This window comes from Macaca fascicularis, chromosome X (assembly GCF_037993035.2).
Source record: "Macaca fascicularis isolate 582-1 chromosome X, T2T-MFA8v1.1".
Taxonomy (NCBI): Eukaryota; Metazoa; Chordata; class Mammalia; order Primates; family Cercopithecidae; genus Macaca; species Macaca fascicularis.
In genome coordinates, this window is record NC_088395.1 from 27,487,296 (window position 1) to 27,510,563 (window position 23,268).

A 23,268-nucleotide genomic window follows, 5' to 3' on the forward strand; every position below is an offset into this window, starting at 1 on the left:
TCTTGACATTAATAGTTATTTTCACTGATATGAAAACACCTCTTCTGTTTAAATAACTCCATTCTCCCAAGTCTTTTATTATAGAGCAAATAATCATCTTAAAATAATAATACTCATGAAATTATTTAAGCAGGTTAAGTACCTTATATGTGAGGTCAGATTTAAATATCTGATGTGCAGGAATTAGGACCCTCACTTTACAGATGAAAAAACAACTAGTAAGTGGTGGTTGACCCTGAATATGAACTCATAGATGTATGACTTAAAAACTTTTGCTCTCATGCAATACAGAATATATAAAACTCTTGGCTAAATGCTTGGCATTGATATGTGATTTGCCAAAATTCCAACCTGCAATTCTTATTCAGTCTCTTTCACTTTTTCATTGCAATTTATGTAATTCCTGTATTACTTATTAAAAAGTATTCCATAAGAAAATTATACCTACTTATTGATTTCAGTTTATAAAGAGCTATTTATTATTTTTTATTTCAATACATAGGTATCATTTAATAATATTAGGCATATTTATCATTTGATCACACAAGAGTATGGTAGGTTTGGCTCCCAGTGATCCTTGTTTCCTGGTACGCATATCCCTGTGTAATCTCCTTTCCTTGAATGTGGGTTGGACCTAGTGACTTTCTTCTAATGAACAGAATATGCCAAAAGTGAAGAGTTGTCACTGGTCTGATTAGGTTACAAAAGACTGTTCCTTCCACCTTGCTGGAACTCTATTTTTTGCTGTTATTCTCTCTTGCCCTTTTGATGATAAAGCAAGTGGCCATGTTGTGAGATGCTCTAAAGACAGGTCCACATGTGAGGGAAACAAGGAAAAACTTGGGCCAACAGCTCATGAGGAATTTCAATCTCAGAGCCCACAAAGAATTGAATCCTGCCACAACCACACACACATATAGTAAGAAGCAGATCCTCCCCAGTTGAGTCTGTAGATGACCACAGCTTCGAGAGCAGCCTAAAGCCAGAGGATCCAGTTAAGTCATGTTTGGATTCTTGACTCACAGTAATTGTGAGACGATGCATGTTGGTTTAAGCCATTAAAGTTTGGGGTAATTTGTTACACAGCAATAAGTAACTTATACAAATAAGTTATTCATGCTATTTAAACCACTGTGTTCTGGTCATATTCTCTGGTCGGGACCACACATCAAAATGAAATGTGAGTTTAAAAGAATCATCAAATAACTGAGGCTAAGGCCTGAAATAACCTTGGTAATTCAGAGGAATATATAGATTAGCATAACCTTTGTTTGCTCTTAGTAGATCAATATTCGAATAAACAGAGCAATAAGAAAAAATATTTATCATTGAAGACAAAGAAAAATCATGTTATCACACATTTATAAATCAGTGAAAAAAATTTCATTCTCACTTCAAATTTTTGTCAAGAATGAGAACATACCCATGTTAAGATATTTACAGAGTGAAAATTGAGAGTTTCACAACTCTCCACTCCAAAATAACTCTGTACACTCTGGTCCATGAACGGATAAGTGTAGAGATATTTTTCTTTACAATGAAGATTTTTTAAATATTGTGTTAGTTTTTAGGGTGGCTGTAAGAAAGTGTCACAAACTTGGTGACTTAAAACAGGATAAATTTATTGTCTTAAAATTCGGGAGGCCAGAAGTTTGAAATCAGATATTAGCAAGGCCACACTCCATCTGAAGCCTCTGGGTCAGAATTCTTCCTTTCCTCTTTCAACTTCTGGTAGCCCTAGGCGTTTCTTCACTGTAGCAGCATAACTCCAATCTCCACCTCCATCTTCACATGGCTGTCGTCTCTCATGTATCTGTCTTCAGTTGGCATTCTTCTGTGCATGTGTGTGTTGACATTTCACTTTTCTTTTTCTTTTTTTTTCTTAAGAAGGAGTCTCGCTCTATCACCAGGCTGGAGTGCAGTGACGCGATCTCGGCTCACTGCAACCTCCGCCTCCCAGGTTCAAGCGATTCTCCCTTTTCTTATAAGTACACTTGTTATATTGGATTAAGGCTCACCTTAATTACCTTATCTTAACTTGATTACATCTGCAAAAACTCTATTTCCAAGTAATGTCACATTCCAAGGTGCTTAGGGTTAGGACTTCATATATCTTTTGGGGGGACACAATTCATCCTATGACAAATAGCATTTTTTCCCCTTTGTCTTATACAATCTTTTTTAAACATCTATCTTTGGCTTTGTTACATCATTCAAAGTTTTCTATGTCAATCAAAGAAATTCTGCTTTCTGTTCTCCCACACTTTTCTGTAATGTAATTGTCTGCTATCCTATTTTACCTGAAATATTTGAATTTTTGTACCTTTCAAGGTATTATAATCAATGTTGTAGCAGTGTTTTAAAATATAATTCACTAAAATAACAGTTTCATCTCTATCTAAAAGAAGCACTTAAAAATCTTACATGTAAAATCAGAATATTTTTCCTTTGTTATGCCTGGTCTTAGACAAACACAGGACATTCTGAATTTTATTTTAGGGGTTCTAGGTGCTGAAAACTCTCTATAATAAATAATGTTAATATAAAGTGATTGGAATATCTGCCAGATGTTTTTGTATCATCCACAGGTTGATTGAAGTGGCACTCCCACTATAGAATGAGAATAAAATTATATTACTCCTAAAGAGCAAACTATGAAAGTGTTATGTAGTCATTCATCAAATATATATCATTTCCATGTTATGTTCTAGTCACTGAATTCATTCATAGCAGCATTATTAATTGAAAGATTATAGACTTTAGAGTCATACACACTTGGATTTTAATACTTGCTCCATTACATGCTAATAATTCTTCTAAATATCCACTTCTTTCATCTGTGAAATGGAATAATAACAGTAATTATAGGGTTGTTTTGAAAATTAAATATGATTATATTGACACAATGCTCTTGATAAAATTGATAAATTGTCCTCAAATCCTAGCAATCATATTTAATAAAGTTCAGATTATTAAAAAATTCAAAGCTTCTAATTTTCCTATATAAAATGAATATAGTGTTTATACTGACAGTTTGTATAATATAATCTGTGTAAATATATGGCACAGTATATGTCCTTAATTGATACAGGGCTCCTCCATCTCAGGTATTATAAGATACAAAGATAGATGGCAGTTATTCTTAATTTTTGCAACATATAAGTTCATGTAAGTATATTTACTGGTTTGTTCTCATTCATTAAGCCATTTATCCATTTAAAATAACGTTATAGGTGTTATACAATTTAAATAAAATTATGAGATATATAGGACCTAGTATACCAATAAGAAATTGAATCTCCAAAGGTTAACTAATTTTCACTACCTAAAACTGCCCTTGAGTTGCAAAGCTAGGATGCACATCCAGATCTGTGTAAGTCTAACAATTTGATCCATTCACTTCAGTGCCAAATTTACAAGTTTAAGGGATGGGAGAAGGAGCAGGGGTTTTTGAATTGAAACCAAAAGAATAGCATGAGAAGCAGGAAAAACTAAAATCAAATGGAAAAGCCAAAGATACCCTTTTAATATGAAGTAGAAGCTCAATGAAATAGATGTATACAGTGTCCACTCTGATAAACCAGAAAGAGTGCTCTAAGTTCAGCTTGACAAACTCATGAGACATGTTAGACTTCACCCAACATCAAGTTTATTAATTTGCAGAAGGAATACAGGGCAGGCAGCAACACAGCATGCACAGCAACAACATAATCATCGTTTTATGATTCATAAGCACAAATTCCCATGCCTCGGTCACTCCATCCTTAGAACATGTGTGATCTTACTAGATGAGATTGGATTGGCACAGACCACTTCTGTTCCAGAAACTAAGTAGCTCTGAAGTCTCTTTGACTTTCATACCTTGCTAGTCACATAGTTCCTTCAGAGTACAAAATTGATATCTATTTTCTGGTGCAGTTGCATCTCGTCAATACTAATTACTCATCACTTGATAAACCACTTTGACAATGAAATATAGGTGCTTAGTCTATAGTTCCCAGTACTCAGAAAGACTTAATAGAATCCAACACACACCCATGATTCCTTGAATTAATGTTGCAGGTAAGATTGGACTAGATTCAAATCCTAAGACATTTTTGAAGATAGATGGAGAATGGTCACACAACCTACTGTTACACCAGGAATACTGTGTCAATAGAACAATAGTTCAAGTGGTTTTTTTCTATCAGATATTAGGTGATAGATACAACATTCTGCCACTAGTAACAGTGGTGGGTTTTCACGGGCTTTTAGGAGGGCTGGAGAGGAGAAATAGAGCATGTGAGAAAATCAGAAACTCTGGGATTTGAAACATCTTCCCCGGAGCTGAGATTTCAACATCATGCCATGTACATCTGTGACTACCATGGATTTCCCTCCTTTCCCTCAGTTGAATATTATTAAATGAAGTTCATCACCTGACTTTGTATCCATGAGTTATTTGTAAGGATTTGTATAAAACTGCTGCCTGTTTAAAAACATCTTTCAACTTTGAGCATAGCTACTGCTGTAAATCTTTGATATGAGAACATTCATCAACCAATTTGACATTTTGTGACTTATTAACAGTGACTATAATTCTACAGGAAGTATTGTTGTAAATGAAAATTTTAAAAATACAAAAAACAATTGCAGATTGTCTAATGAATATTGCATTTTTAAAAATTCAAGTTTGCATTTATGCCATTTCTGTGAATGTTCACTGATTTCTTCCCATTCTATGTGGGTACAGATGTAAATGTCACTAAAATTGAGTATCAAATAAATCACCATGATAAGATTTACTCTTTTGTTCTTTTGCTTACAACAAAATGTAAGTGTTAGTAAAGGGGAAAACATGAAGACTTGGCTTTAATTACAGTTTTGAACGTCAACAAAAAGAGTTTGTACAATAAAATAGAGCAAAAAGAAAGTGAATATGTATATAATGGATGTATTATGGAGGTCATAATAGTATCTATAAATAAAAGATCCTTTCAGTTAACATAGAATGAGGAAACATTGGTTCAAAAACTAAATAAGAGGCACTTTTCTTTTCTTTCTTTTAATTCCCCAGGCAAAGCCTGCTTAATTAAATATATTTATTACAATTTGATCAAAAAGCCCAAATTCTATGTGTCCTACATCTAGCTGCTAGAGTATTCTCTGTCATAGGCCTCATGGGTCTGAATATTTTGACTTGTTAATGAAGTCATCAAAGGAATAGGCTAAGTCTTTCAGTTAAAACTGTTTGTTCCAAGATGCTCTGCAAAATATGCTCTAGGCTTTTCCAAGGCAACTCTTTCATTTTTTTTTCTCTCTTAACTTAAAACTAAAGCCTCCTTGTCATGCTTAATTAAACATCTGAATCAAATTAATTATTTTGTAACCAGAGTGGTGTGTAGGATGTAAATTTCAAATTTAGCATGGGGCATTAATTGAAGAGGCAGATTGTTCTTTATAAAATACGATTATCTTTTTATGCCTTCAAAACTACAATGCATAGAAACTGGGAATGGACATGAAAACTTCCCAGACTCACATATAGAGTAAAAAGGAAGGATTCTGTAATATGCTTAGCAAAGAGAAATATATTGTCTTTTTGGACTTCAAGGAGCTGTATTACTATATATATAATATATATACACATATATATGTACCCACATTTCTTTTTTGAAATTAGGAAGAGTTTTCTGCTTTTTGTCAGTCATCTTTTGGTTTCTACGTAAGCTATATACTTGTCTACATAAGGAAATGCTTGATGAATTCTTCCTACTGATTCTTATTATCATAGAACATCAAGAATGATTATTGTCAAAGAAAGCCTAATTTTGAAAAATGACATCCATCTGCTCAATATTTTATTGGCTTGCTGACAATTCACTTTGAGGTAATCTGGGTCAGGGCCTAATACTTTGCACTGAAAAGCAAATTATGCAAATGGGCAAGTGGTTCATAGAATATTATACTTTGAGAGTACAAGCTCTTTCAGTTTTAAAGGAGGATCAGGAGTCAAAAGTAATGTGTACTCTGTGTCCTTAAGTTGATTTTCCTTAGTATCATCACAAGCAGTGTTTTTGCATTCTAATAGGGAAGATAATATTTAAAAGATTCAACTACTAAAAACACCCCAGATCTTGTAATAGACAAGTGGAGCAAATATGTACAAGAGCTAGGCTCCAAAGCTGTACAAGTTTCTGCTTGTGTCATGTAGAGTACTGTACCATACAGTTTTAAAATGTCAATTACTGCCATTTTACATTAAAAATAAAGCTTGCAAATGAAGTCTTAATCTCTTTAGTGTTGACAGCTTGTGGAGGGAAAGCTATGCAATTTAACCACCTTAAATAATTCCCAGAGCAGTTTCCCTTTGCAAAGGTAAATTGATTTAATTATCTCATCCTTGGAATCACCAGAATTTTCCCTTATACACACATTGAAATTTTTCATGTGTATATTCAAACAGCTGGTCATATTTCATTTTTCCAAGCATTAGAGGAACAGAACAGTTTGACTCCATATAAAATCTTAGTTATCACTTATGAAATATTTTAGTAAATTGAATAAAATAGAAAAACTACAAGCTCTAATAAATTAGAAGAAAGTTAAATTACCAATGCTTTAAAGAAGGTATTGTGTTATGATAACAAACTATTTCTAAACATAAACTGTGTGTTCCAGGGCCTTCTATTCAAGATCTGAACTGGAGAATAAGTTCTGACTCCACCACTTGATTACATAGCAATCTTAAGGAAAGTCATTTATATATTTTGTGCCTGAGATTATTTACTCAAAATGTAAAAGTGGCGATAATTTTACCTGTCCAAACTATGTCATAGGCAACTTAAGTAGATAAAGATGGAGACAATGAATGTAAAAACTATTTGCCAACTGTGAAGTGAAGATAAGAGTGGTTAAAAATTGGTAGCTTTTCTCTATGCCAGTAGTGAACTATCTGAGAAATAAATCAGGAAAGCAATTCCACTTACAGTAGCTACAAAAAAAAAAAAAAAAAAAAAGAAAAAGAAAACAAACAAACAAAAAAACACCTCTAGAAATAAGCTTAACCAAGGAGCTGAAAGATATTTATGATGCAATCTATAAAACATTGATGAAAGAAATTGAATCCTAACTCTTTGTGAGGCTGAGGTGGAGGATTGCTTGAGTCTAGGAGTTTGAGACCATCCTGGGCAACATAGTGAGACTCTGATTCCACAAAAACATAAAAAATAAAAAAAATTAGCTGAACATAGTGGTGCATGCCCGTAGTTCCAACTACTCAAGAGGCTGAAGTGAGAGGATCGATTCAGCCCTGGAAGTTGAGGCTGCAATGAGCTGTGATCATGCCACTGCACTATACCCTAGGTGACAGAGTGAGATACTGTCTCAGAAAATAAAGGAAATGATGAGAACACAAATAAATAAAAAGATATCCCCTGTTCATGGATTGGAAGAATTAATATTATTAACATGTCCACATTACCCAAAGCAATCTACAGATTCAATATAATCATTATCAGGATACCAGTGACAGCTCATGCCTGTAATCCCAGCACTTTGGGAGGCCGAGGCAGGTGGATCACCTGAGGTCAGGAGTTCGAGGACAGCCTGGCCAACATGGTGAAACCCTGTCTCTACTAAAACTACAAAAATTAGCTGGGTGTGGTAGTGGGCACCTGTGATTCCAGCTAATAGGGAGACTGAGGCAGGAGAATCGCTTGAACCTGGGAGGCGGAAGTTGCAGTGAGCCAAGATAATGCCACTGCACTCCAGCCTGGGCAACAGAGTGAGGCTCTTAAAAAAAAAAAAAAAGTCATTCTTCACAGCAACAGAAAAAACAATCTTAAAATTCATGTACAAATGCAAAAGACCTCAGACAACCAAAGCAATTTTGAGCAAAAAAAAAAAGCAAAGCTGGAGACACCACACTACCTGACTTCAAAATATACAAAGCTACAGTAAACAAAACAGATCAGTACTGGCATAAAAACAGGCACACAGACCAATAAAACAGAGAGGACAGCCTGGAAATAAATTCATGCATTTACAACCAACTTGTTTTTGACAAAAATGCCAATAATAGACATGTAGGAAAAGACAGTCTCTTCAATAAATGGTTCTGGGACAACTGTATATCCACATGCAGAAGAATGAAACTAGATCCCTATCTCTCACCATACACAAAAATCAACTCAGATTGGATTAACTACTTAAATGTAAAACCAAAACTGTGAAACTACTAAAAGAAAACATAGAGGAAACTCTTCATGAAATTGGGCTGGGCAAGGATATTTTGTATAAGACCTCAAAAGCACAGACGCCTAATGCAAAAATAGACAAATGGGATTACATCAAACTAAAAAGCGTCTTCAGAGCAGTGGAAACTATCAATAGAGTGAAGAGGCAACCTACAGAATGGGAGAAAGTATTTGTAAGCTATGTATCTGGTTAATATCTAGAATATATAAGGAACACAAACAACTCAATAGTATCAAACTAAATAACCTGATTAAAAAATGAGTCAGGGTGGGTGCAGTGGCTCACCCCTGTAATCCCAGCACTTTGGGAGGCTGAGGCGGATGGATCATGAGGTCAAGAGATCAAGACCATCCTAGTCACATGGTCAAACTCCATCTCTACTAAAAATACAAAAATTAGCTGGGCGTGGTGGCATTCGCCTGTAGTTCCAGCTACTGGGGAGGCTGAGGCAGGAGAATCTCTTGAACCTGGGACGTGGAGGTTGCAGTGAGCTGAGATCATGCCACTGTACTCCAGCCTGGCGATAGAGCGAGACTAAGTCAAAAAAAAAAAAAAAAAAAAAAAAAAAAAAAAAAGCCCTGCATAGACATTTTTCAAAATAACACATTTAAATTTCCAACAGATAACATGAAAAAATTCTCAATGTCATTAAACATAAGGAAAATGCAAATCAAAACCACATTGATATATTACTTTACCCCAGTCAAAATGATTATTATCTAAAACACAAAAAAATAACAAATGCTGGTGAGGCCATTGAGAAACGAGAACTCTGAAACACCATTGGTGATGGAAGTTCCTCAAAGAATTAAAAATAGAATTACCATATGATCCAGGAATCCCACTACTGGGTATATATCCAAAGGGAATGAAATCAGTATGTCGAACAGATATTTTCATTCCCATGCTTGTTGCAGCACTATTCACAATAGCCAATATACAAATGCCCATCTATAGATAAGTGGATAAAGAAAATGTGTATATGTACATATACATATGTACGATAATTTCCCTGATTTGTGCATATATACACATACACACATACATACACACACAATGGAATACTACTCAGTCATAAAACAGAATGAAATCCTGTCATTTGTGGCAACACGAATGAACATTGGAGGACATTATATGAAGTGAAATAAGCTAGATATAAAAAGACAAATACCACATGATCTCACTCATATGTGGAATCTAAAAAGGCTGATTTTATAGATTTAGAGAGTAAAATAGTGGTTATTAGAGGCTGAGGAGGGTAGAAAGGAGAGGGGGAATGGAAGAGGTTGGTCAATGGATACAATGTTACAGTTAGACAGGAAGAATATTGTGGTGTTCTATTACACAGTAGGGTGACTACAGCAAATAAAAATACAGCATATATTTCAAGATAGATAGAAGACTGAATGTTGTCACCACAAAAAAAATATGTTTGAAGTCATGGATATTGTAATTTCCCTGATTTGATTGTTATATAATATATACACACATTGAAGCATCATACTGTACACCATAAATATGTTCAATTAATTTGAGGCCTTTTTTGGCATAAGCTTTTGTCACTTTATTGTTAACCAATGAATATTATCCAAAATTAGAGATGTAATTGTAACTTAATTGTACAACACAAAATTATGCTAATGGTAAAAGCCTACTGGGATTTACCAAATACTCATTAGTGCATTTTTACATTGACTATATGAACATGTGCTCGAGACTGTTAATAATAAGTTATAATTGGTTTAATCTCTTTGAAAATCCATATTGCAATTAGCCGGGGGTGGTGGCACATGCCTGTAATCCCAGCTACTTGGGAGGCTGAGGCAGGAGAATCGCCTGAACACGGGAGGCAGAGGTTGCAGCGAGCTGAGATCGTGCCATTGCACTCCAGCCTGGGCAACAAAAGCGAAACTCCGTCTCAAACAAACAAACAAACGAAGGAAAATCCATATTGCAAATGGTTCTTGTTTAGAAAAATTCACACAGCCTTAAAAAATGGATTAAATTCATTTTAATCCTAATCTACAAATAGATCATAAACAGCAAAATATATCTGATAATTTTTCAATACTGTATCAAACTGATGTAGCCATGGTAGTGCACATAATTCAAAATGAGGAAATCCAATGAAAGTTCAGGTTTTTATCTATTATGGCAATTTCTTTAAAGTGAACATTTATGTTTCAAAACACGAATAGTAGGGTCCACCATCCATTCCTTTGATGTACTGCAAAACATTCTCTTCCATAGGATTCTGAAGCATGTGCACAACCGTGGTACAACAGTCACTTCAAGGTTCACCAGCTATGTTTTGTTCTACAAAATTCAAAAAATATATTAAATGCGACCTTTCTTTTTCATAATGTCTGCCCAAATTAATCCTTTCAAAGTCAGCAAAATCAAAAAAGCACAAGTGTTATTTTCAGACACAACTTGAATCGACTGTGCATGAAAATGTTTAATAAAATGGCAATTTTAATAGATAAATGTAAATTTGAGTGTGTAATACCAAATGGAAAGTAGCTGAACCACATAGAGTAAACAAGGCTTTACGTGTCTCCAAATTTAGCTGTTTTACAATAAACAAAGTATTAGAACATGTGAATATTAGAGCCTCCTAACTGGAAAGATTTCTTCAGTAAGATATAATTGAAATTAATATAAACTAAAATTATAATTTCTAAAATAGAATTAACAAACCAAATTTAAGTATTTTAATTAGATATTGAAAAAAATAAGCACAGTGATCTAGAAACCAAATATACTAAATTGATTATGTAACTATCATGTCAAGGTACAGACATTCTTCATATGCTACAAGATTAGCATCTCTCTCTCTCTCTCTCTCTCACACACACACACACACACACACACACACACATATAAACACACACTCTCTCTCTCTTATTCTCTCTCTCACTCTTCCTCAGCCATACAGCACCCCTCCAGGATGATAGTATATCAGTGAGGAGCTTACAATTTTAACGCAAATCAGAATCCCACAGTTTGGCTCAATAAAAAGGCAGCTAAAAATTTAGCACTCTTAAGATATTCTGAGGAAAAATGAAATTTCAAAAGTATTTCTCGGTGATTGAGACTATCATTATGAATTATAAAACATATAGCTTACACACTCCATTGTGTTTGAACAACCAGTCATCGTGGGTGTAGTAGTGAGGTAATATTGTTGTCCCCTCCTCAGGACTGACATTTTTATATGCTGCCCTTCCAGAAAGGTCCAGGTTTTTAAAAATAATTAAAATCAGTTACCAACAAATGTATATTTTCTTTTATTAATCATCTGTTTTTCTAAATCAGTCTAAAAAGAACAAAACTTTAAAACCCTTACAGAGACTGTTTCATCAATAAACTGTCCTAGGGAACTACTACTGCTGTCCAAACCTCTGTGAAACGGTAGGCAAAAAAAGCCATCAGAGGATTACAGGAGATAATACACCAATCAGTGTAGCTGTTATAGATGACTGTGATTAGATAACCAAATATCAAATATCCAATTAGGTAATTAAATTTGGATTTAAAAAACTAACCACCAGCTGTACATATATTATTAAATGTTCTAATCTCTTTCATCATTCATAGCCTTATTCTACATAATGATCCAAGACTGTCCACTCTGCTACCTACCATCATTTTAAACACTGCCTGATCTGTATGATGGTGGAATTATGGCTATGGGCATGGCAGATATGAGAAGGGCATACTGAGAAAATGTGAGTGAGACAGAATGTGGAAATATATACAGGTTAAATATGGAAGAGGCAAGGGAAACCCATTAAAATGTTCACCATTATCCTTTAAAATGTACATAGAACTGAAACCACACATACGCATTTGTCAGACATGCTAATTAGTGTTAATCTTCAACAGAAAAAGAAAGAAAAAGAAAGAATGTGAAAGGAGGCAATGGAACACCATTCTCCATTCCCTGGACCAAAAGTAAAAGAAAACCAAGCATGATATCATACTGCCTTAATGCTGAAGAGCTCCCCTTAAATTTGTCTTTTAGCTAGCACAGTCAAACTGGTATAAGTGCTTTGACAAGGTGGGATGCATTCCATCATATCCGCAAAGGCCTGCTTTTCTCTGTTGGTGGTTCAGCTTATGCAGAACATATATGCAAAATAACAGCTCTCCTATTGCTTCAAACTCATCGATACACTGCTTTGTATTGCCTTGTCGAATCTGTTGCAGACTCTTGTACTTATCACGAACTGCTTTAACATTCTCAGCATGAAGAACATCACTATGTGCCCAATACAACTGGCAAACAACTTTTTGACCAGGTGGTGAAAACAGTTGGTTAGCATGAGGTCTGTTTTTTTGGGCTGCTGTATGTAGACAGCAAAGGTTATCCTATATGGCTTAAACTAAATAAAAAGGTGACACAGCAAGATGTTAAAAAAGAGAATCCTTTACAGTTCAAGTTTAGAGCTAAATTTTTCCTGAAGATGTTTCTGAGGAATTAATTCAAGAAATAATCCAGAGACTCTTCCTGCAAGTTTAAGAAGCCATCTTAAAGGATGAAATGTATTGCCCGCCAGAAGCAGCAGTTATTTTGGCTTCCTGTGCAGTCCAAACCAAGTGTGGAGATTATAATAAAGAGATTCATAAGCCAGGCTACCTGGCTAATGATAGACTCCTACCCCAGCATGTATTGGAACAACACAAACTAACAAAAGAACAGTGGGAAGAAAGAATACAGAACGGGCATGAAAAACATAGAGCAATGCTAAGGGAGGATTCTTTGATGGAATAGCTGAAGATTGCACAAGATCTAGAAATATATGGTGTCAACTATTTTGAAATAAAAAATAAAAAGGGGGCCGGGCATGGTGGCTCATGTCTTTAATCCAGCACTTTGGGAGGCTGAGGTGGGCGGATCACGAGGTCAGGAGTTCGAGACTAGCCTGACCAACATGAGGGATACCCCGTCTCTACTAGAAATACAAAAGATTAGCCAGGCTTGGTGGCTTGCGCCTGTAATCCCGGATACTCAGGAGACTGAGGCAGGAAAATCACTTGAACCCGCGAGGTGGAGGTTGCAGTGAGCCGAGATCACACCACTGCATTTCAGCCTGGGTGACAGAGCAAGACTCCATCTCAAAAAAAAAAGAAAAATAATAAAATAAAAAATATCAGAATAAAAATAAAAAGGGAACTGAATTATGGCTAGGTGTTGATGCTTTGAGTCTGAATGTTTATGAGCATGATGACAAGTTAACACCTAAAATTGGTTTTCCCTGGAGTGAAATCAGAAATATTTCATTTAATGACAAAAAGTTTGTTATAAAGCCAATAGACAAAAAGCCACCTGATTTTGTTTTTTATGCACCTCGTCTGAGAATCAATAAGGGGATTTTGGCCTTATATATGGGAAACTATGAACTATACATGCAAAGAAGGAAGCCTGATACTATTAAAGTACAACAGATGAAGGCTCAGGCTAGGGAGGAGAAACATCAGAAGCAGTTGGAAAGGGCACAATTAGAGAATGAAAAGAAGAAAAGAGAAATAGCAGAAAAGGAAAAGGAAAGAATAGAACGTGAAAAGGAAAAGGAAAGAATAGAACGTGAAAAGGAAGAGCTAATGGAACGTCTAAAATAAATTGAAGAACTGACAATTAAAGCCCAGAAAGAACTAGAAGAACAGACTCAAAAAGTTCTAGAACTGGATCAAAAATGAAAACGAGCAAAATAAGAAGCAGAGCGGCTTGAAAAGGAGCATTGAGCTGCTGAAGAGGCGAAGTCTGCCATAGCAAAACAAGCTGCCGACCAGATGAAGAATCAGGAGCAGCTAGCAGCACTTGCTGAATTCACTGCCAAGATTGCACTTCTAGAAGAAGCCAAGAAGAAAAAGGAAGAGGAAGCTACTGAGTGGCAACACAAAGCTTTTGCAACCCCACAAGACTTGGAAAAGACCAAAGAAGAGTTAAAAACTGTGATGTCTACCACCTCTCCACCTCCACCACCAGTCATTCCTCCGACAGAAAACGAACATAATGAACATGATGAGAATAATGCTGAGACTAGTGCTGAATTATCAAATGAAGGGGTAATGAACCATAGAAGCGAGGAAGAACATGTAACAGAAACATAGAGAAATACATGTGTTAAGAAGCAACTTCAGGCATTAAGTTCAGCATTAGTTCAAGTCATAGATGAAACCAATTTGAGGTTTTTAATCTGATTTTTTTAAAGATAAATATGAACAATTATCATGTCATCTATAAATTTCAAAAAAATAATGAAAAAGGCTGTGTGAATGAATTTTTTCTTATGATGTTTTAATTATATACATTTTTTGAAATATTAAATTGGTAAAACCAAATTGCCAAATGTAAGGTGCATTAAAATACTGATAAATTAAATGAAAGATAAAATTCCAATGTTTATATAAAATTTGATTTTTAAAAATATACCATTCTTCCCATTTAGTTACTATTTCTCTATTTTATGTGTTATATTCACTTGGAAAATTCTATCAGTACAACAAAACAAATGTTTCAGTGTAAAACTTCAATCAAATTGACCATTATTTTGTCTTAAAAAATCAATTTATTTTATTTAGTCAAATTTTTAACTTCCTAACAATGCTTTTGAAAGGAGACAACTTGATTTCAAGGTTTAATTTTTGGAGGAGATTAACGTCATGAATATTAAACCCCAATATTCATTATTTAGCAGGTTTATATTTAGAATTATATTGAGAGATTTAAAAAGCTGTAGAGAACATTAATGTAATCAATGCCAAGTGCAGAACTAAATGATTTCTGTCAAATAATATTAGTGCATTTTGAAAGTTTTATAACCTTAATGTAATCAATGGCAAGTGCAGAACTAAATGATTTCTGTCAAATAATATTAGTGCATTTTGAAAGTTTAATAAATGCCTAAATTAAGGTATGAATTGTTTTAACTCTTATCTTTCGTCAAATGTCTTCTATTTTTAATCAATACTGCTGTGTTATGCCTTTTAAGTTGACAGAATGAATAATTTCTCCTATCTTCAAATAAAAAAATGTCCAAAACATTAATAAAATACAAAGGTCCATTTCTGACCTTGCAAGTGTATGATAGGCTGTATATAATAGTATCCTATCTGTTAAATAATAAAGAAATACCTTTTGCCCAGATAAAGTTAGATGTTAAGAAATCGTGTCAATAGCTGAATAATATGTCTCTATTGTTATCTATCTAAATTCAGAAATAAAGGTGTCAAGAATTGTAGGCCATTTCCTTCCCGGAGAATGTGAATTTAATCCAATCAGATTTTATTCTCAAAGTATGAGAACTTTCAGGCAGACATGTACCTAAAAGACATGTGCCTAAGAATATACTGGATTTGTCAGGAGAAAACAGTTTATTTCCATATGAATATTTTCACAATATCCCGTAACAGTTGGCAGTGTAAGTATAAGTTTCCAAAAGGTACATTCAAGTGTTTTATGAAATTATGAAACTATAAAAACAATAATTGTAAACTTTATTCAACTCATTTGTTCTTATATATACATATAAATTCATTAAGATTTAATACAAATTAAATACATTTCTTTACATAATCTTCAGATGGCCATTATCACCATGTGACATCGAGTGGACTTGCTGCCCATATTTTTGCCTTATTTCCAAGTTTCAAATAATTTTTCCGTCACCAGAATTCTTTCAAAAAACATCTTCTAAAAGAAATTTGGATGTACTGTATAAAGAAAAACTCTTCTGTGTCTGTTAAGTTGCCACATTCAACTTCAATTTTCAATCCTGTGCTTTGCCATACATCTTTAGAAACAGCTTATGATTTTGCACATCTCTGTCTCTTCCAAGCTATTTCATTCTCTGCTGCTTACTCTGAAGTTCTGAAGTTAAGCTTTAATCTCCATAAAGCATTTCAACAGAAGATAAAAGAAGGAACACTTCGACAGTTGCACAGAAAACTATGGAGAATGCTGTGAAATATTGGAATACATGGTTTCACTATTTAGTTAAAGACTGATGCTTTGTGGAGTTTTATAAATATGGTATACAGCATGAATATATTTATATATAAATTCATTTTTCGTCATCTCGCAGTTGTAGGAAATGAAAAACAAATGTCTTATTTTTGACATTCATAGCTACACATACTTTTCCTATTTTTCACAAAAACCTCTAACAAGAGTAAAACTTTAGAATTACAAAATGCGTCTATATTTATTAGAATGAAAAAGGTATATATGTATATACTAAACATAATATTTGCCTTTTTTGTAAATTAAGTGGATTAATGTTGCTACTGATACATGCAAGATAATAGATTTCAGGAAATCTCTTTGTAAAGACATATTTTTCTGAAAGGGGGACATATGTTTGGGAAATATTTTATGCAAATTTGCCAAATAATGCTTCTCTTCACCTAATAAATATTTCAGAAGCATTAGTGTTTGGAACTCAGTATGTATTTTTTTTTTTTTTTTTTTTTTTTTTGAGGCGGAGTTTCACTCTTGTTGCCCAGGCTGGAGTGCAGTGGCACAATCTTGGCTCACCACAACCTCCACCTCCCGGGTTCAAGCGATTCTCCTGCCTCAGCCTCCCGAGTAACTGAGATTACAGGTGTGTGCCACCACCACACCCAGTGAATTTTGTAGTTTTAGTAGAGACGAGTTTTCTCCATGTTGGTCAGGCTGGTCTCGAACTCCTGACCTCAGGTGATCCACCTGCCTCGGCCTCCCAAAGTGCTAAGATTACAGGCGTGAGCCACCAGGTCCGGCCCCCATTGTGTATTTTTGTATGTGTACATGTATGTATATGTATGTGCGTGTGTTTTGTTTTTCCTCTCATTTCGTTTTGTCATACGTTATTGCTCTTTCGGTTATTGTTATAATTTTTTTATTGGGGAAAGAAAACCACATAACATTAGATTTACTCTCTTAACAATTTCTAAGTATACTATTAACTATATGCAAACGTGCAGCAAAATTCTAGAACTTCTTCATTTTAAATAAACTGAAGTTTAATAGCCATCAAAAAGCAATTCTGCATTTCCTCCATCACTGGACCCTGGAAACCATTATTCTGCTCTGTTTCTATGAATTTGACAAATCATACATCATTTGTGCTTCTGTGACTGGTTTATTTCACTTAGCGTAATGTCCTCAAAACATGTCATCCATGTTGTAATACATGACAGAATTCACTTCTTCTCAATGCCCAAATGTAGCAGTCTGTAGCAGTCTGTAGCAAATGTAGTAGTCTGTAGCATTTTTTCATTTTATTTCCTCTTTTAGTAGAATCCATTGAGTATTGACATGAAGCAAGTAGATATGCTTAACCTGTACTCATGAACAATGATGAAATAAGCAGCATACTCATGACTGATGTTTGCACTTACTAGCCCGTTCATGTACTCATCGACCTTAACAAGTGAACAGCATAGAAGAACAAGACTTTTCAGTGTATTTTCATTAAGTATGCTAAAGACATCCTTTATTTTAAGAAGATTTCAGAGAAAAGTAGACATAAACTGCCTGTAGCTTTTGCATAAATAATAATGATATTAGCTAACAGATATTGAATGCTTCCTGTGAAATTGTTATTTTTCTAATTGCTCCTTACAAAAGTGAAATGAAGAATGTTATGATACAAAGTATACAGATAAGGAAATTGAACCACAAGAAGGATAACAACACAGCTAAGACTTAATGGCATCAGAATTGAACTTAGCTTGTTTCCAGATCCTCTGCTTTTAAATCTTAATAAATGTTGCTGGGCAAGACAGCCTTTAAGATTATCTAAATTATATTTACAAATTAATATACATACAATATATAAATATGTAATATATCTCTATCTGTCAATCATCTAGCTATCTAGCTGGCTTTCTGTCTACTGAGTGTGTGTATGTGTGTGTGTGTGTGTGTGTGTGTGTGTGTGTATAGCAGTGGGTTAATTATCCAAAGGCTAATGATTTTGTTTAAAGAATATTGAAAAAGATTAATTTTCTATGACAAACGTAGTCCTTAGAATCTAGAGTCTACAATAACTAAAGCAATATAATTTCCCATAATACATGTATTTAACATTTGATGGTTAAATGTTACAGTGGTTGGAATTTTTTTTTTTTTATTTTTCGCTCATGTCACCCAGGCTTGAGTGCAGTGGTACGATCTCAGCTCACCGCAACCTCTGCCTCCTGGGTTCAAGCGATTCTTTTGTCTCAGCCTCCGAAGTAGCTGAGACTATAGGTGCCCGCTACCATACCTGGCTAATTTTTGTAGTTTTAGTACAGATGAGTTTTCACCATGTTGGCCAGGCTGGTCTCAAACTCCTGACCTCAGGGGATCTGCGCATCTTGGCCTCCCAAAGTGCTGGGATTACAGGCATAAGCCACTGTGCCAAGTCTAGTGCTTGGAATTATTAAACGTTTGTGGTTCAAAGGAGTCACTTGCTCCTTCTGATTAAAAAATGAAGAATGGAAATGTAATTTACTACAAGAAACAATGTTTTGGTTGAGAAATTATTGAGACCATTGCTCATCTTTATTATTCACCTTAGTGTATTCTTTTTCTACTATGCTCTTGTGTATACCAGGATGTACTTTTCTCAAATTATTTTTACTTTCTTTGTGATAGTATCAAACATCATAGTATTTTGATTTCTAAAAACATTAATTTCAACAACATTCTTCCTCTCAAGGATTCTCATAAAATTCTGTTTTACATATATATGTATGTGTATATATACATGTATGTGTGTGGTTATGTGTGTATATATACATATATGTTTATGTGTATGTACAAGTTTAATGTTTATAACTTTAATGCAAATTAAATTGAATATAAAACTGAAGTGAAAAATATCTTATATCTTAGCAATAATAAGTTAGCACCCCAGTAATAAACAACTATTATTCTTTATTTCTCAGGAAATGACACTTGGATCTTTTAACAACACTCTTTGTTTTTCCAGTTTTTGAACTGCAATGCTTTATTTTGATCAACCTAGTGACTCCATTTAACCTCTCATCACCTTTAAATAAACTGAGTGCCATTCGATTAGGTATGGTACTATGCATGATTGCGTCAATGTATATGCAAGAATTTGACTTTTAAAAGTGAATTCACTACTAGAAGAAAGTGCTATAACAACTAGTGCTTTTGTAATTGCTAGTGCAATTGTATCCTGTTACCTAATTTCCAGCCCTATAGTAGGCTCACTTTCCTGCCCTATGATTACATGACTTGTTTTTGTCAATGAAATATAACAGTGCCATGTGACACTTCAGTGTGAAAGCTTGAAGGGCTAGGGAATTGTAGGCCACATTATCTTTCCCTTGCTAAAGTGATCGTAAAAGTAGATGGTGCCTCTGTCATCTCAGGTCCCTGTTTAGTTACAATAAGCCAAGATCCCCTGTCAATTTACATTTGACATATATCATATGTAAGAAATAAACTTTATTTTCTTCCAGTAGCAAGGATTATTGTTATTGCAATATAATCTTGCCCATCCTGGACGGCACTGAACTTCTCCAAAGAGTATGGCTCTCCTATAGCAAATCCCTAAAATAGCCTACATACAAGACAGTGAAGGACTAAGAAATTATTACTGAAAGACAAAAGGAAGCTGATTGATAATATGCACCGGTGTAATATTTGGCAAAACTCTCAACTGCAATAACATAAAAATTAGATCAGGTACCTAATGAACTTACAGCCCCAAGGAAAGAAAAGAAAGAATAAAATGTTAGTAATGAGTGTTGGTTGCTGTTGTTTATGTTTACAAGCTGTTACAAGAAATTGGTAAGCACACAAAATAATCAGATGATTTGCAAGCAAGAATGAAAAGTCTATAGAAAATCCTTAAATTTAAGTACATGTAGGGTTGAAAAGTCAAGTGATTCTCAAAACCAAATAGTAATAGATATTTGTAAGCAATACTTTGAGCAACAAAGGGCTGATTAAAACTCAGAGGTGAATTGCATGAAGGATTAAATCAAGAATTGGTAATCACACAAATTGTTGAAACATATGAATTGTTCAAATTATCTCAAAGTAAGTATCTGAACCTCACAATAAAGATTGTGATACAAAGAAACTCCCTTCAGCTAAACAAAATATCTTGGGAAAAAAGAAAATAATATTGTAGTCTCATGGTACACAGAATTAAGTTCACAGGTATAGGGACAGGGTCTAAAAATCAAGGAACAATAACAAATGGAAGAATTTTGTTAAGCAAAAAAATGGGTGTGACCATTGGCACAGACAACTTAGTGAAATTAAATAGAAGCTTGCTGATTGTTTTTGGAAAGAGCCTGGAATAAAAGAGACTAACAGACAAAACCACATTTGGTTCTCCCATTTTATATGAAAAGAAAGCAGTTTGAAAATAACTGGACAAAGAATATATTCTCAGATGGCCAATGTAGGTGTGAACAAAGTGAATAACAGAAACGGAAGGGCCTTTCAGGGGAAGAACCAATTGCTGGGAAGGACAATATCCTAAGGAGCAGAATTGGAGTTCAACAAAAAAACATTATCTACCCAATGTACAGAAGTCCCTTGCAAGATCTTCCCAGCAAGATCATAGAACTAAAATGAATAAATGATTGCTGCATACCCCCTCGCCCCCCTCCATTCTTCTGTTTTCTATACAAGAGAACTTATTGTATATATCTTGTCCCTGTTCCAGTTCCACAGTATATATTGGTTGAGTGTAGAGCAGATAATCCTACTTTTGGTCATAAGTTTTCAAATCAAGAGGAGCAATCAGGATTTGATGTGGGCTACTGCACATCATCTGGTGTAGTGGAGATTACTGATCTTCAGCCAGAGGTAATTGTATTTAAGTTTTACTGGACTTGAAAAAACTCTTGTGTTGTTCCTCAAGGAAAGAGTAAATCCGCTTTGCCTACAGGATGGAGACAAGTTGATGTTTTGTCCAGAACGTGGATTGTGGTAGTCACCTGAGCAGTTCACCAAATGTTTCCTGCTTTCTGCCTTACGGGTACATTGTAGAATTACACTCACTCATTGAATTGAGGTATGGTCATATTATTTGCTTTGCAAATGAAAAGTAGGTGAAAGTGATATATGCTACCCCTGGGCAGAAGACAAGAAATAGTCTATCATTCTAGACATTTTCTCCTTCCTACAGGGGTGATCATGAAAGCTTAGGATGAGAGGGAGAGTCTTGAAGTCTGGTTTGCTTAGTGAATGCAGACTTCCCATTTCTCCCCTGATGACCAGTATTGGCCATGTATCATAGCAAGAACTAAAATTTCTTATGCTAAATCACAAAGATTTGTGGGGTTTCTGTTATGGTAGCATAACCTGACATGTTGTGGCTGATTGTGAAAGTGTGTAAGAATGAGCATGTATTAGTCTGTTCTCACACTGCTAATAAAGACATACTCAAGACTGGGTAATTTATAAAGGAAAGAGGTTTAATTGGCTCACAGTTCCACATAGCTGGGGAGGCCTCACAATCATTTGGAAGGCAAATGCGGAGCAAGGTCATGTCTTACACGGCAGCAGGCAAGCGGGCATGTGCAGGGGAACTCCCCTTTATAAAACTGTCAGATCTCGTGAGACTTATTCACTATTATGAGAACAGCATGGGAAAATCTCACCCCAGTGATCCTATGACACGTGGGGATTCTTACAATTCAAGGTGAGATTTGGGTGCAGACACAAAGCCAAACCATATCAGAACACATGTGTTGAATTAATCCCATTAAAATACGGCCATTCAGAAAATGTTCCTTTAATACACCAACAATAAAAATCGGAAATATAAAATCACTAGAAAATTTGAATAGTTTATGCAAAATAATCTGCAAATAAATGTATTTCCTTGATTTCCTGGTGCCAAAAACTGTCTGAGAAATAGAGAACATTATACCCACAGTAACAATGCCTTAATCAAAGGGATATAAACAAAAGACAAGGATAAATAATCCAGTATTTGAGGGGCTACATCTGGTTTCCATCTATGTGTTTGAGAAAAGCCTCTGGTCCTTAAGGCCATAAAAAGTATACAAGCCATAATGGGAGGCTTATTTTCAAGTTATAGTTCATGCATTCAGGGATATATGCTAGGGATAGACAACGAGCATTGTGTACCTAGATGTCTCTAGGCACCATGTACGGAAAAGAATTCTAATCACAAAGGATGAGTCACTAGCTAAAAAGCCTTGAACGTAGCTCAGCTCTAACATTATCATGAGATGTTATATTACTAACCTGATCCAAGAACTGAAAGTTAAATTATAAATATGTGATTTTAATACAGATAGAGTGATATATACATATATTCATCCTATATATATATATCGGATATATATATATATATATATCCTAATAATTTCCACTGAGTGAGTCCAGAGCAATGACTGCTCTAGTGAGACAATAAGCACACCCAGGGTAGTAGCAATGAGTGCACCTACAGTCATATCTTGGTTTCTAAATACTATTCTTTTCTAAAAGGAATAAGAGCTCCTTAGATAAATGGCAGATTGCAGCCCTGGAACTGGGAAAGTGTAAGATGAGCCTGGAACATCCCACTGTGCCATAAAGTAAATAAACGCTCAGAGAATTGAAAGGCACATTTTGAAAGGACACAGGCACCAATCTGAAAGGGCTTCCACTGGCCAAATCTGAGACAATTTGAGAATCCAAATAAATGGTGATAGCAGTGAATTAAAAACCATAGAGAAAAATAATCCATGAATCCTATTAATGGAAGAGTAAATAAGTAAATGACGGAGAAAGCAAAGCTCATTGTCATAAATATAAGAGATGATGGAAGTAGAAAATCACTATTTGGCAGCTATCACAACAGTACTTGTTTCTGTTAGGAATTATCAACAGATACCAAAATCAATGAAGAAGCCAGGTGCAGTGGCTTGCACTAGTAATCCCAGCTACTGGGAGACTCGGGCAGGAGGATTGCTTGAGCCCAGGAGTTCCAGACCAGCCTAGGCAACATAGTGAGACCCATATTTATTTATTTATTTATTTATTTATTTATTTATTTG

General features: G+C 34.8%; 1 pseudogene; it reads left to right on the plus strand.

The window, feature by feature from the left end:
• Positions 1-14,445, plus strand: part of LOC102138623 (radixin-like) — a 56,135-nt pseudogene extending 41,690 nt beyond the window's left edge.
• The last annotated feature ends 8,823 nt before the right edge of the window (positions 14,446-23,268 follow it).